Source organism: Phocoena sinus, chromosome 12, assembly GCF_008692025.1.
Source record: "Phocoena sinus isolate mPhoSin1 chromosome 12, mPhoSin1.pri, whole genome shotgun sequence".
Taxonomy (NCBI): Eukaryota; Metazoa; Chordata; class Mammalia; order Artiodactyla; family Phocoenidae; genus Phocoena; species Phocoena sinus.
The window spans coordinates 26,675,311-26,687,599 of NC_045774.1; the positions used below are offsets into that span (position 1 = coordinate 26,675,311).

At 37.4% G+C, this 12,289-nt stretch overlaps 1 protein-coding gene across 2 annotated transcripts in view; it reads right to left on the reverse strand.

Annotated features, from left to right (window-relative positions):
• The window catches only part of PEX7 (peroxisomal biogenesis factor 7), a 99,749-nt gene that overhangs the window by 12,524 nt on the left and 74,936 nt on the right, over positions 1-12,289 (reverse strand). Inside the window, exon 10 of one of the 2 annotated variants that reach the window (XR_004352582.1) lies at positions 2,187-2,398. The exons of the other annotated variant lie outside the window; for it this stretch is intronic. The gene's annotated coding sequence lies outside the window, so the exon portion shown is untranslated. The remainder of the gene's footprint in view (positions 1-2,186; positions 2,399-12,289) is intronic. 2 annotated transcript variants of the gene reach the window in all.

Genomic DNA, 12,289 nt, shown 5'->3' on the forward strand with positions numbered 1-12,289 from the left:
GGCCAAATTAAGGAAATACAGATTTTTTAAAAATCTGTTCTAAAGGGAACAAATGGAGCAAAATCTTTCAGGCATCAGAGCTGAGCACATTACCACACTTGCACAATAAATTAGGCTCTATGCTTTATGACAACTAAGAAGAAAGTGACAGTACTCTGGGCAATATAGCTTCTGTTTTCTAACAACATTCACATATGGATGTAAACACTTTTGTACAACTAAACCTAAACAGGATCTTTTTAGAGTCAGTGATTACATGTCTTGAGCAAATCTGTATTCCTTGTGTTTTGTATATAATAAACCTTTAATAAATGCTTGTTGAATAAATGAATGAATGAATCCATGTATGCGCAGTGATTTTCCTCCTCCAAAGATTTTCTTGAGTAGAGCCTCAAACGTGGTAACGAGCACCTAATCAGGTGTGAGGTCAGAGATCTGGGTAAAGGCAAAAAGTTTTATAGGATTTGGGGGATAAATGGAATTTCTGAGCACCATGAATACAGGTATACCTGGTCTTATCGTGATTTGCTTTATTGTACTTTGAAGATACTGTGTTTTTTTATAAATTGAAGGTGGCAACCCTGCATCAAGCAAGTCTACTGACACCATTTTTCTAACATTTGCTCACTTTGTGTCTGTGTCACATTTTGGTAATTCTTGCAATATTTCAAGTGTTTTCATTATTACTATATTTGTCATGGTCATCTGTGATCAGTGATCTTTCACATTCCTATTGTAATTGTTTTGGGGTGCCACGGCTGTGCCTATACGAGAAAACAAACTTCATCAATAAACGTTGTTTGTGCTCTGACTGCTCCACCAACTGGCCATCTGCCCCATCTCGCTCCCTTCTCCTCAGGCCTCTCTACTCCCCAGGACAGGTCAATTAACAACCCTACAATGGCCTCTAAGTGTCCAAGTGAAAGGAAAAGTCGCATGTCTCTAACTTTAAACCAAAAGCTAGAAATGATTAAGCTTAGTGAGGAAGACGTGTCAAAAGCCAAGACAGGGCTTCCCTGGTGGTGCAGTGGTTGAGAGTCCGCCTGCCGATGCAGGGGACACGGGTTCGTGCCCCGGTCCGGGAAGATCCCACATGCCGCGGAGCAGCTGGGCCCGTGAGCCATGGCCGCTGAGCCTGCGCGTTCGGAGCCTGTGCTCCGCAATGGGAGAGGCCACAGCAGTGAGAGGCCCACGTACCACAAAAAAAAACCAAAACAAACAAACAAAAAAACCAAGACAGGCCCAAAACCAGGCCTCTTTCACCGTTAGCCAAGCTTTGAATGCAAAAAAAAGAGTTCTTGAAGGAAATTAAAAGTGCTACTCCAGTCAGCACACGAATGATAAGGAAGTGAAACAGCTTTATTGCTGACATGGAGAAAGTTTTAGTGGTCTGGATAGAAGATCAAACCAGTCACAACATTCCCTTAAGCCAAAGCCTAATCCAGAGCAAGGCCCTAACTCTCTTCAGTTCTATGAAGAAATGAAAGAGGTGAGGAAGTTGCAGAAGAAAAATTTGGAGGAGCAAAGCTCGGTTTATGAGGTTTAGGGAAAGAAGCCCTCTCCATAACATAAAAGTTGAAGCAGAGGGTGCTGATACAGAAGCTACAGCAAGTTAATCCAGAAGATCAAACTAAGATAATGAGCTGGCTACACTAAACAACAGACTCCCAATGTTTAGACTACTAAACAGGCTACTTTTGGAAGAAGACGCCATCTTGGACTTTTATAGCTCAAGAAGAGAAGTCAATACCTGGCTTCAAAGCTTCAAAGGACAGACTGACTCTCTCATCAGGGGCTAATGTAGCTGGTGACTCTAAGTTGAAGCCAATGTTCACTTACCATACTGAAAATCCTAGGGCCCTTAAGAATTATGTTAAATTGACTCTGCCTGTTCTCCAGAAATGGAACAACGAAGCCTGGATGACAGCACCTCTGCTTACAAAATGGTTTGCTGAATATTTTAAGCCCACTGTTGAAAACTACTACTCAGAAAAAAGATTCCTTTCAAAATATTACTGCTCATTGGCAATGCACTTTGGCCACCCAAGAGCTTTGATGGAGATGTACAATTAGATTAATGTTGTTTTCATGCCTACTAACACAACATCCATTCTGCAGCTCATGGACCAAAGAGTAATTTCGACTTCTAAGTCTTATTATTTAAGAAAAACATTTCATAAGGTTACCATAGATAGTGACTCTTCTGATAGATCTGGGCAAAGTCAACTGAAAACATTCTGGAAAGGATTCACCATTCCAGATGCCATTAAGAACATCCATGACTCGTGGGGAAAGGTCAAACTATCAACAAGAACAGGAATGTGGAAGAAGCTGATTCCAGCCTTCATGGATGACTTTGAGGAGTTGAAGACTTCAGTGGAGGAAGTAACTGCAGATGCTGTGGAAACAGCAAGAGAGCTGGAATTAGAAGTGGAGCCTGATTGAATTGTGATTCAATTGAATGAACTGCTGCAATTTCATGATAAAACTTTAACAGATGAGGAGTTGCTTCTTATGGATAAGCAAAGAAAGTGATTTCTTGAGATGTAATCTATTCCTGGTTGAAGATGCTGTGAAGACTGTTGAAATGACAACAAAGGATTTAGAATATTATATAAACTTAGTTGACAAAGCAGCAGCAAGGTTTAAAAGGACTGACTCCAATTTTGAAAGAAGTTCTACTGTGGGTAAAAATGCTATCCAACAGCATTACATAGTATAAGAAGTTGTTTGTAAAAGGAAGTCAATCAATACGGCAAATTTCACTGCTATCTTATTTACGAAATTGTCACGGCCACCCCAGCCTTCAGCAGCCGTCACCATTGAGATAAGACTGTCCACCAGCAAAAAGATTACAACTCACTGAAGGCACAGATGATGGTTAGCGTGTTTTAGCAATACAGTATTTTTAAAATTAACGTATGTACTTTTTTTTAGACCTAATGCTATTGCACACTTAACAGACTACAATAGAGGGTAAACATAACTTTTATATGCACCAGGAAACCAAAAAATTTGTGTGATTCACTTTATTGAGATATTCGCTTTATTGTGGTGGTCTGGAACCGTACCTGCAATATCTCCGAGGTCTGCCTGTATTAATTAGAGGTTTCATAGGGAGCTTTCTTTTATGTCCCAGGAGCTGTTAGTAAAATACTCCTCTGCACTACGAAGCTATCTAAAATATAATACACATATACATATATACTTATATTCATCCATTTATTCAACAAATATTTGCTGAGCACCTCTTCTGTGTCAGAAGTATGCTGGAGATATTACAGTAAACAAGATGGTCCTCGTCTCCGTCTCCACAGATCTGGAGTCCAGCAGAGAGATTAATAAGTAAATAGATACCTACAGCGCAGAGTGATGTGAACCATGATAGAGGAATGACAGGGTCTAGTAGAAATAGGAAAAGGGTCACTATAACCAAATGTGAGGAAAGTGGATGCTTTCAGGAGGACATATTATCTAAGCTGTGGCTTAAAGAAGTATGGCTGGGCTTCCCTGGTGGCGTGGTGTTTGAGAGTCCGCCTGCCGATGCAGGGGACACGGGTTCATGCCCCGGTTCCGGAAGATCCCACATGCCACGGAGCGGCAGGGCCCGTGAGCCATGGCCGCTGAGCCTGCGTGTCCAGAGCCTGTGCTCCGCAACGGGAGAGGCCACAGCAGTGAGAGGCCCGCATACCGCAAAAAAAAAAAAAAAAAAAAAAGAAGTATGGCTAAGCCAGAGAGCCTTTGTTTGTGGAGCAGGGATACAATGGAGAGAAGGAAAGTGTTCTAGGCAGTGGAATAAATAAGAATAAATGAAGACCAGAGAAAGAAAATACCATAGGATACCACTTACATGTGGAAACTAAAAAATACTACAAATGGGTATACATGCAAAATAGAAACAGACTCACAGATATAGAAAACAAACTTATGGTTACCAAAGGGAAGAAGGAAGAGAGGAGGGACAAATTTGGAGTATGGGATTAACAGATACAAGCTACTACGTATCAAATGGATAAACAACAAGGACATACTGTACAGCACAGGGAATTATACCCATTATCTTATAATAACCTGTAATGGAATATAATCTGCCAAACTACTGAACCACTATGCTATACACCTGAAACTAACACAATATTGTAAATCAACTATACTTCAACAACAAAAAAAGAATAAATGAAAAACGGAAAGTTCTAGCTTAAAGGTAACTAAATTGCATTATAAGTCCTCTGATGAAACTCTTAATCTTTTGAGAGAGGCTTTTTTCTGGCTCCTGTCTGACTCCCGTCTAGGGTTTCTTGAAGGCTGGCTGCCAAGGCCTATCTTGTGTGACCCTCTCCCCTTGCGGTGACTGTGCATGTGGACACCACAGGGTAGGAGCCTCCAGTCTCTACATCTTCTGCAAGGATATTCAAGTAGAAAACTTATTTCTTAACCTGCAAGCCCCCACTGCAGTACATTTCATCCCTATCTCCCCTAAGTTTCCTTTAATCTGAGATCAAAACACAAACCTTTTCAATAAAACTCAAAATGAAAATTACAGGAAAAATGGTTTGTCAAAAAGTTTTATACTTCTTTGTTTAGTGTAAAGTTTGAAGACAGGATCAGCCTTTTTCATTATTATTTTTAAAAGCTGCTATTTCCTAGGGTAGTGGAAAATAATGAATAGGGTAAGAGTCCATATAACTTCTATTTTTAGTTATTTCAGTTTTACTTTGAACAGCACAATAGATATTGCTAAGTTTTAAGAATAAGCGCACTAATTAGAAATATGAATTTCTTGCTATACCCTAATATGTCAATTTCTTCAACACATATAATGAAGCATTCTTGAAAAACTGAATAGAAATTTATTATCTATCACTATAGCCCATTAATTTCTGAATACAGCTATAGCGTATACATCATGACATTGTTATACGTGGAATGCTTGAGAGCAACTGTATTAAACAAATATTTTACCATTTCCTATGTGCAAAGTATTGGGCTAAGTTCTACAGTAGACCCAAGGGTATTAAAGAAACAAATCCAGTCAATAAGGAGTTTATAATAAAAATTTAATCACTGGTGGATCAAAGAAGACTTGTCATAAAACATCCTCAATAATAATGATCCTATAAATGCAAATTTTGGAAAAGGAAACATTATAATGAAAATATCAGACTTTAAATACATGTATAATTTAGAAAATGAATTTATATTCCTTAATTTATCAATTTTCTCCATTTTATTAAAATGTTTACACGTGCCACTGATAAGGTAACACTTCAAATGATTTAATATGGCTGTTAATATAACAAAGAAGCCCTACAGACCCATGAAGAGATTTACTTTATTGACAAGTTTTCCATTTCCTATTTATCATTATACTCCTTTCTCTCAATTTTGTGGACAATTGCTTTTGCCCTTGGGAAACTTGTTCAAACTACTATAATTATCTGTATGACATATGACCTCTTTAGCAAAAATGAACAAGAAAAATAAGCAGAGAGATGTAAAGAGAATGAAAGAAATCACAGTCAACTCTAAATTTTGAAAAAGCAGCCCAGACATTATGTTGCAATGTATTAAATAACAGGCTAAAGAAAATACGTCTTATTTACTCAACCAGCTTCCGGAAGGAGGTGACTACAGAGAAGAACGTGGTTTATTATGTTAATCAGTATGGAGTTTAAGTAAAAGTAAGGAAAGTGTTGACTAATATACTAAAAAAAGGTCTTTTCATTCATTCATTCATTCAACATTTATTTAGTACATACATATCAGGGAGTTTGCATAAATTCACTATGTAACTCCTGACAGATGGCTGGCACTCGAATACGTACTGAAGAAAAAAAAGAGAAAGGAGAGAAGGAATAGAAGACCTTGTCCAGGACTTGGAAAGGGAAAAATACTTTGCCCAGGCAGAAGTGGAGGACAGTGAGGGAAAAAGTGGCAAACACATGGAGATCACAAATAATGAAATATAATTGGTATGAAATAGGGAGATTACATAGGATGGTTGAGAAATAAAATTAGAAAGCAACATAGATAATATTGAGTCTTGAAAGTAAGATTAACAGTTCAGACTCTACTATGGAGGTAATAAGCTGCCTCTTGAAAGTTTTCTGAGAGGACATGATGAGGATGACAATTTATCTATGTTGATTTGTAAATTAAAACTGGTATATAACTAGTATGGCAGAAAGTTAATGGTCAGATTAGTCAAAGAGCAATCACAGGAGTGACTGACCACGCGTTCCAAAAAGACAAAGGCCTGTTAGGAGGCAAACGTAATATCTTTATAAGATGAAAAAGGCCTAAAATAATGACAGCCGTAAGAAAAAACAAACGTGTTCTGTTGCAAGAACATGATATGTCTGTTCATTTATTCTAGTCTTTTTAAAAAGTCCCTTAGTGAAGGTATATAATTTTATTTATCTAGAGTCCTGCACATTTAAAAATTTTTATTCTTCTATGTATCATACATACACACACATAGTTTTTGCCATGTAAAAGTAATTTTTGCCATTTTATTTTCTAACTGATGATTACTGGTATCCACATGGTATTCATTTTTGTATATCTTTATTGACCTTATTGAACACTTATTATTTTTAATAGGCTTAAAGTTGATGTTCTTGGATTATAACATTTGACAATAGTATGAAGTACAAATAATGATAAAATTTTCTACCTTTTAAAAATATTTATATTCCATTTTGTTTTCTCCTATTACTAATTGGCTACAATTTTTAGAACCATGTTGATTAACAGTAATAAGGGTGGCAAACCTCATCTTGTTGCTGCCTTTAATGGGGCCATTGATATATTTCAGGTCAAGGACTAACAAAATCAGACTTGCATTATGGAGAGCTCTCCCCATAAGCAGTGCTGAGAAATCAGTGGAATGATGGAAAGAGCTTAGAGACCAGTTAGGAGATTACTGCAGTCATCCATGGCAGAGATACTAATAAATGCTTATCTAAGGCAGTGGAGCTAGAATAGTATGGTCCACATTTCAGAGATATTGGTGAGGAAAAATTCATAAGCTTGATGCCCATTTGAATTTAGGGATGCAAAGAGAAACAAGAAAACTAGGATGCTTTCTCAGGTCTCTAGTCTGGCCCCATAATGCAATCAATTGACCACATTAGGAATACTGAAGGATAAGTATATAATAACATCTAGTGAGATTACACAGTAAAGGCAATTGGATAAATGGGTCAAGCATCACTAACATATAATTAAACGCCAACTGCAAGAAGAAGATGCATAAAAGTTAGAGGACTAAGACTTGTATATTGGAGAATATCTGCTTTTGGAAGGATGGTAAGGAAGAAACTGGCCTAAGAGATGGAGATATTTAGCAAACAGGCAAGGAAAACTGCTTAGCATGGTTAGCATTAAAGCAATAGGAGGGGAAGATTTTTCTTTTAAAAAAATTAACATTATATAGCTAAAAAAAGTCTGAGAAAAGGCTAACTTGGTTTTCAGGAGCTTTTACTAGTGACCTTTTGGGGCTTAATTGAATGATGAAAGGAAGACAGATGCAGGGGCTTAAAAGCGAGTGTTGACTTTGAGAAACTAAAAGCAACAGGTAAACTACTAATTCTTGATGTCTAATAATAGATGAGAAACTGAATATACTGGTAGGGAGGTAAGACAGTGGGATCAAGTGAGTTTTGAAAATAGAGAAAAGAACTGACTGATGGTCTAAAAACAAAACAAAACAAAACAAAAACCAGTGGATTATTGACCTGGACGAAGAAGCCAATGAGAAAATTAGGAACCTAATGGAAAGGGGAAAAAGAGAGATGAAACATAAATATTTTGAGGTGATAGATCTGGAAGAAGATATTCATTCTTGTCTATTTTAACAATAAGATAGGAGGTAAGGACAAATGTCCGGAGTGCTAATGATACTGCAGAAGGTTGAGGAACGATATTGTGGAGAATGGGTTACAAAATCAAAAAGGCTTCAGAGGTAGGCTGAGTAGGACCAAGAGCCCAAATGAAGTTTTTTTGAAAAGTAACTTGTTGTGTGTCAAGTCTGCTGTTTTTTAAGAAGCAATGCTCTATAGTCTAGAGAAAGAAAAATGAATAAGAGAGTAAATGACTGATTCAGGAATGGGAGCCCAGAGGCAGCAGAGGCTAAGGCGTCAAAAATTTCCGGAAGCTCTTACTGCAAGGGCAGCTCATGCAGTGCAGGGGGCAGTAGACACAGGGTTACACCAAGATCCTATGGAGCTGGGCCTGGGGAAGGTTTTATGGCTGGGGGAAAACAATCATTTGTTATACAGTTTTAAGCTAAAAATTACACAATTATGAAAGCATCAAAGAGGAAACAACAGAGACTAATGCCTGAGGACACTGGGTGCTTCTGGCACGTGTTCTTTTCAACTCTAAAGCTAGTCTGCGACAGATGCAGAAAATATCACCTCAGATTAAAGGTGAACAGGACACATATATCTTAACTACCAGTAACGCTAGCCATCTTCAAAATCTGATTTTCCAACCTCATACTGAGAATTTTAAAATATTTTATCCACTGTCAACCTGTAAACCTGATATCTAAGATTGTGGGAATAGGGATTTGAATCAAAACATAAGCTGAATTTTTAAATGATACCCTAATATTTTTTCTGTTGTTTCTTTATTATTTTATTTTAATTGAGATAGAACTGCCATATTGTATCAGTTCCAGGTATACAGCATAATGATTCTATGTGTGTGTGTGTGTATATATATACACACACACACACATATTGCTAATATTTTTTACTAAAACATCAATAAGGTCAAATATGCTTTTAAAAACACACCTACAGGGCTTCCCTGGTGGCGCAGTGGTTGAGAGTCCTCCTGCCGATGCAGGGGACACGGGTTCGTGCCCTGGTCCGGGAGGATCCCACATGCCGCGGAGCGGCTGGGCCCGTGAGCCATGGCCACTGAGCCTGCGCGTCCAGAGCCTGTGCTCCACAACGGGAGAGGCCACAACAGTGAGAGGCCCACATACCACAAAAACAAAAAACAAAAAACAAAAAACCACACCTACAGAACTAGTTTAAATCAGAACCAAATCTAAGCATCTTCCACTGAAACAAAATGAAAAGGAGAGTACTTATCTTTGGGAAGGAGAAAGGGGTATAAGATTTGGGAGGAAACATGAGTGGGCTTTTTGGGATGCTGGTAGTGTGTTCCATACTTAACCTAAATGGTAGTTACTCAGGTATAGTTACTTCTTGATAACTGAGTTGCACACTTAAAATATGTGCCTTTTCCAATACGGGTGTTACACTTCAAATAAAAATTCCTAAAAAAGGGCTGAAAAGAAACAAGTTAATATGGTATAATAGAGATTGTTTCTAGAGTGGCAAAACCATGGGTAATCTTTTTTCTTTCTTCTAAACACAATTTCCCAATTTCATCATGGGGAAAAAAGATAAATTTATTAAACACATAGATGATATGTCTTGGAATGAACTAATAATGCCTAGTTTAAAGGGGATTTAAAAGAGAAATAACTATATTCCAAAAGGAATGTGTAATGATATATAAACCTGTACCCAGCTTATAAATACTAAACTAAATATCCATGAACATTTAAAAGAGCAGAGTTGATACTGCAGAGCACAAAGTCAGGGATTCTAAAAATACATTAATACAGAAAATCCCAATTATACAAATGGACATATTACAGGTCTAGAATCATAAGCCTAAAAACAGAAAAAAAGGTTTCCAATGCAGAGATAATGATAAGAAAGAAAAGAGAAAATGCCAGGACTATACAAATCAAGATCAGAGGGAAAAAATTCAAAGAAAATTTTTCTGAAGTGAAAGATGATTTCAGCCTGGTTAACAAGAGGGCACAGAGTATTTCTCAGCAATTACCCTTAAAGAATGACCCCAGACACTTATTTGTCAAGTTTTAAACCTTTAAAGACAAGATCTTACACTCTGTCAAAAAGAAAGAAGGTTATAATACAAGAATGTCTTTGGATCTCATTTTTCAGATCTCTAAGAATAGAGAAGCTAAAAAGAAAAATATAAAATTATAAATACAAGAAAAATCTCTTTTAAGACAGGGAATATATTAAGACATGGGAGCCCAAAAGTAACATCAGCAAAGTCTCACAGCTGTTAAGATCACCACAGAGGTGACACGTTTTTGAAAGCAGATGGAAAGGTACTTTCTAAGAGAATAAACTATGAACAAAGAGTGAAATTAAATTAACATGCAACAAGTAAACTTGAATACATATTTGTGAGAATAAAGGATAAATATTATATGTCAAAAATAACTTAAACTACCAACTATACCAACAAAAGGTTAATGTGGCAGATTTTAAATGGCTACAAATTCTTTGCAGCTACTCCCAACAAGAGGTGGAGTCTCTCTGTCACTCTCTGAATCTGAGCTGGCCTTGTAACTTGCTTTGCCACAGAAGGAATGTTGTGTGACTTCAAAGTCTAGTCCTGAAGACACCTTGCAGCTTTTGCTCTCGTCCTCCTGGAAAGCTACAATGCTAGGTGAAGAAACCTGAACTTTTCTAGAGACACATGGATCAGAAGACAACCAGTGCTACACCCTACACATCTATGTGAGGCCATCTTAGACCACCCAGTCCTGGTTAAGCCACCAGATGACCAGAGCCACATGAGACACCAACAGAGGAACTGCTTGGCTGAGCTCAGCCCAAATTGTTGACTCACAGAACTGTGAGCAAAGAAAATTGTTGTTTAAGCCAATAAATTGTGGGGGAGTTTGTTATATAGCAATAGATAACTGAGATAAAATAAGTGAGAAAAAAATAGGGAGATGCACTAAGAACCTGATTCTTACTTCCCCTAGAAAGGAGTTTAATGTTACTTGGTAAAACTATACATTGATAATAAAAATAAATGTTTGGGTTAAAATGTGTTAATGTTAGATATGTTTTTTTAAAAAAACATACCGGTTGGGATCATGATCTTAGTTTGAAAGGAAAGTTTAAAGCCCAAGACACAGTATAAATAAAATGGAGAAGAACAGGATAAACTAATCACTGAAAATGTTATATAGAAAGTAACCAAATCCTAGAACTTGGAGTCAGAAAACCTCTTCTTCAAACCCCAAATCTGATAGGTCACTAAATCTTGACCTAGTCTTCTCAAAGTCCCTCACATATCTATCACTTTTAATGTCTTTTAATTTCAGTGTTTAGACCATTTACATTTAATATAATTGTTGAAATGGCTGGATTCAAAGGTTTCCACATATAAGATCATGTTATCTGAGAACAGATATAATTTTACTTCTTTCTTTCCAATTTAGACGCCTTTTATTTCTTTTCCTTGATTAATTGCTTTGGCTAGGACTTCCAATATTATGTTGAATAGAAGTGGTAGAAGTGAACATCCTTGTCTTATCCCTGATCTTAAAGAAAACGCTTTCAGTCTTTCACCAATGAGTATGATGTTGGCTAAGTGTGATTTTTCTATGTGGCTTTTATTATGGTGAAGTAATTGATTTTTAAAATAATCATCTCCACCATTGGCTTATTAATGATAGCTCTTTTAAAAAAATTTCTTAGAGGGCTTCCCCGGTGGTGCAGTGGTTCAGAGTCCACCTGCCGATGCAGGGGACATGGGTTCATGTCCCGGTCTGGGAACATCCCACATGCCGTGGAGCGGCTGGGCCCATGAGCCATGGCCCCTGAGTCTGCGCATCTGGAGCCTGTGCTCTGCAACGGGAGAGGCCACAACAGTGAGAGGCCCGCGTACCGCAAAAAAAAAAAAAAAAAAAATTTCTTAGAGGTTACCATAGGGTTTACAATATACATCTTGAATTTATCACAATCTACCTTCAAATCGTATTATAGCACTTCACATGTAGTAATGCCTTTACAACAATATACTTCTAACTCCTCCCTCTCTTCCCTTGTTCTATTATTGTCCTACATTTTACTTTTGCATATATTAAAAACCTTACAATATATTGTACACAAATGTATTGAATACAATACTACTTTTGCTTTAGGCAGTTAATTATTTTTCAGAGTGATAAAATTAACTTAAACAGTGTCTTGTATATTTACTTCATTTTTGCCATTTCCAGAGTTTTTTTTCCTCTCTCCTTCTTTCCCTCCCTTCCTTCCCTTTCTTTCTTCTTCTTCCCTTTCTCTCCTTCCTTCCCTCCCTTCCCTCCTCCCTTCCTTCCTCCCTCCCTCCCTTCCTCCTTTCCTTCCTTCCTTCCTCCCTCCCTCCCTCCCTCCTTTTCTCTCTTTCCATAGTTTCATGTTTTGGTCTGGGCTTATTTCTTTGCACA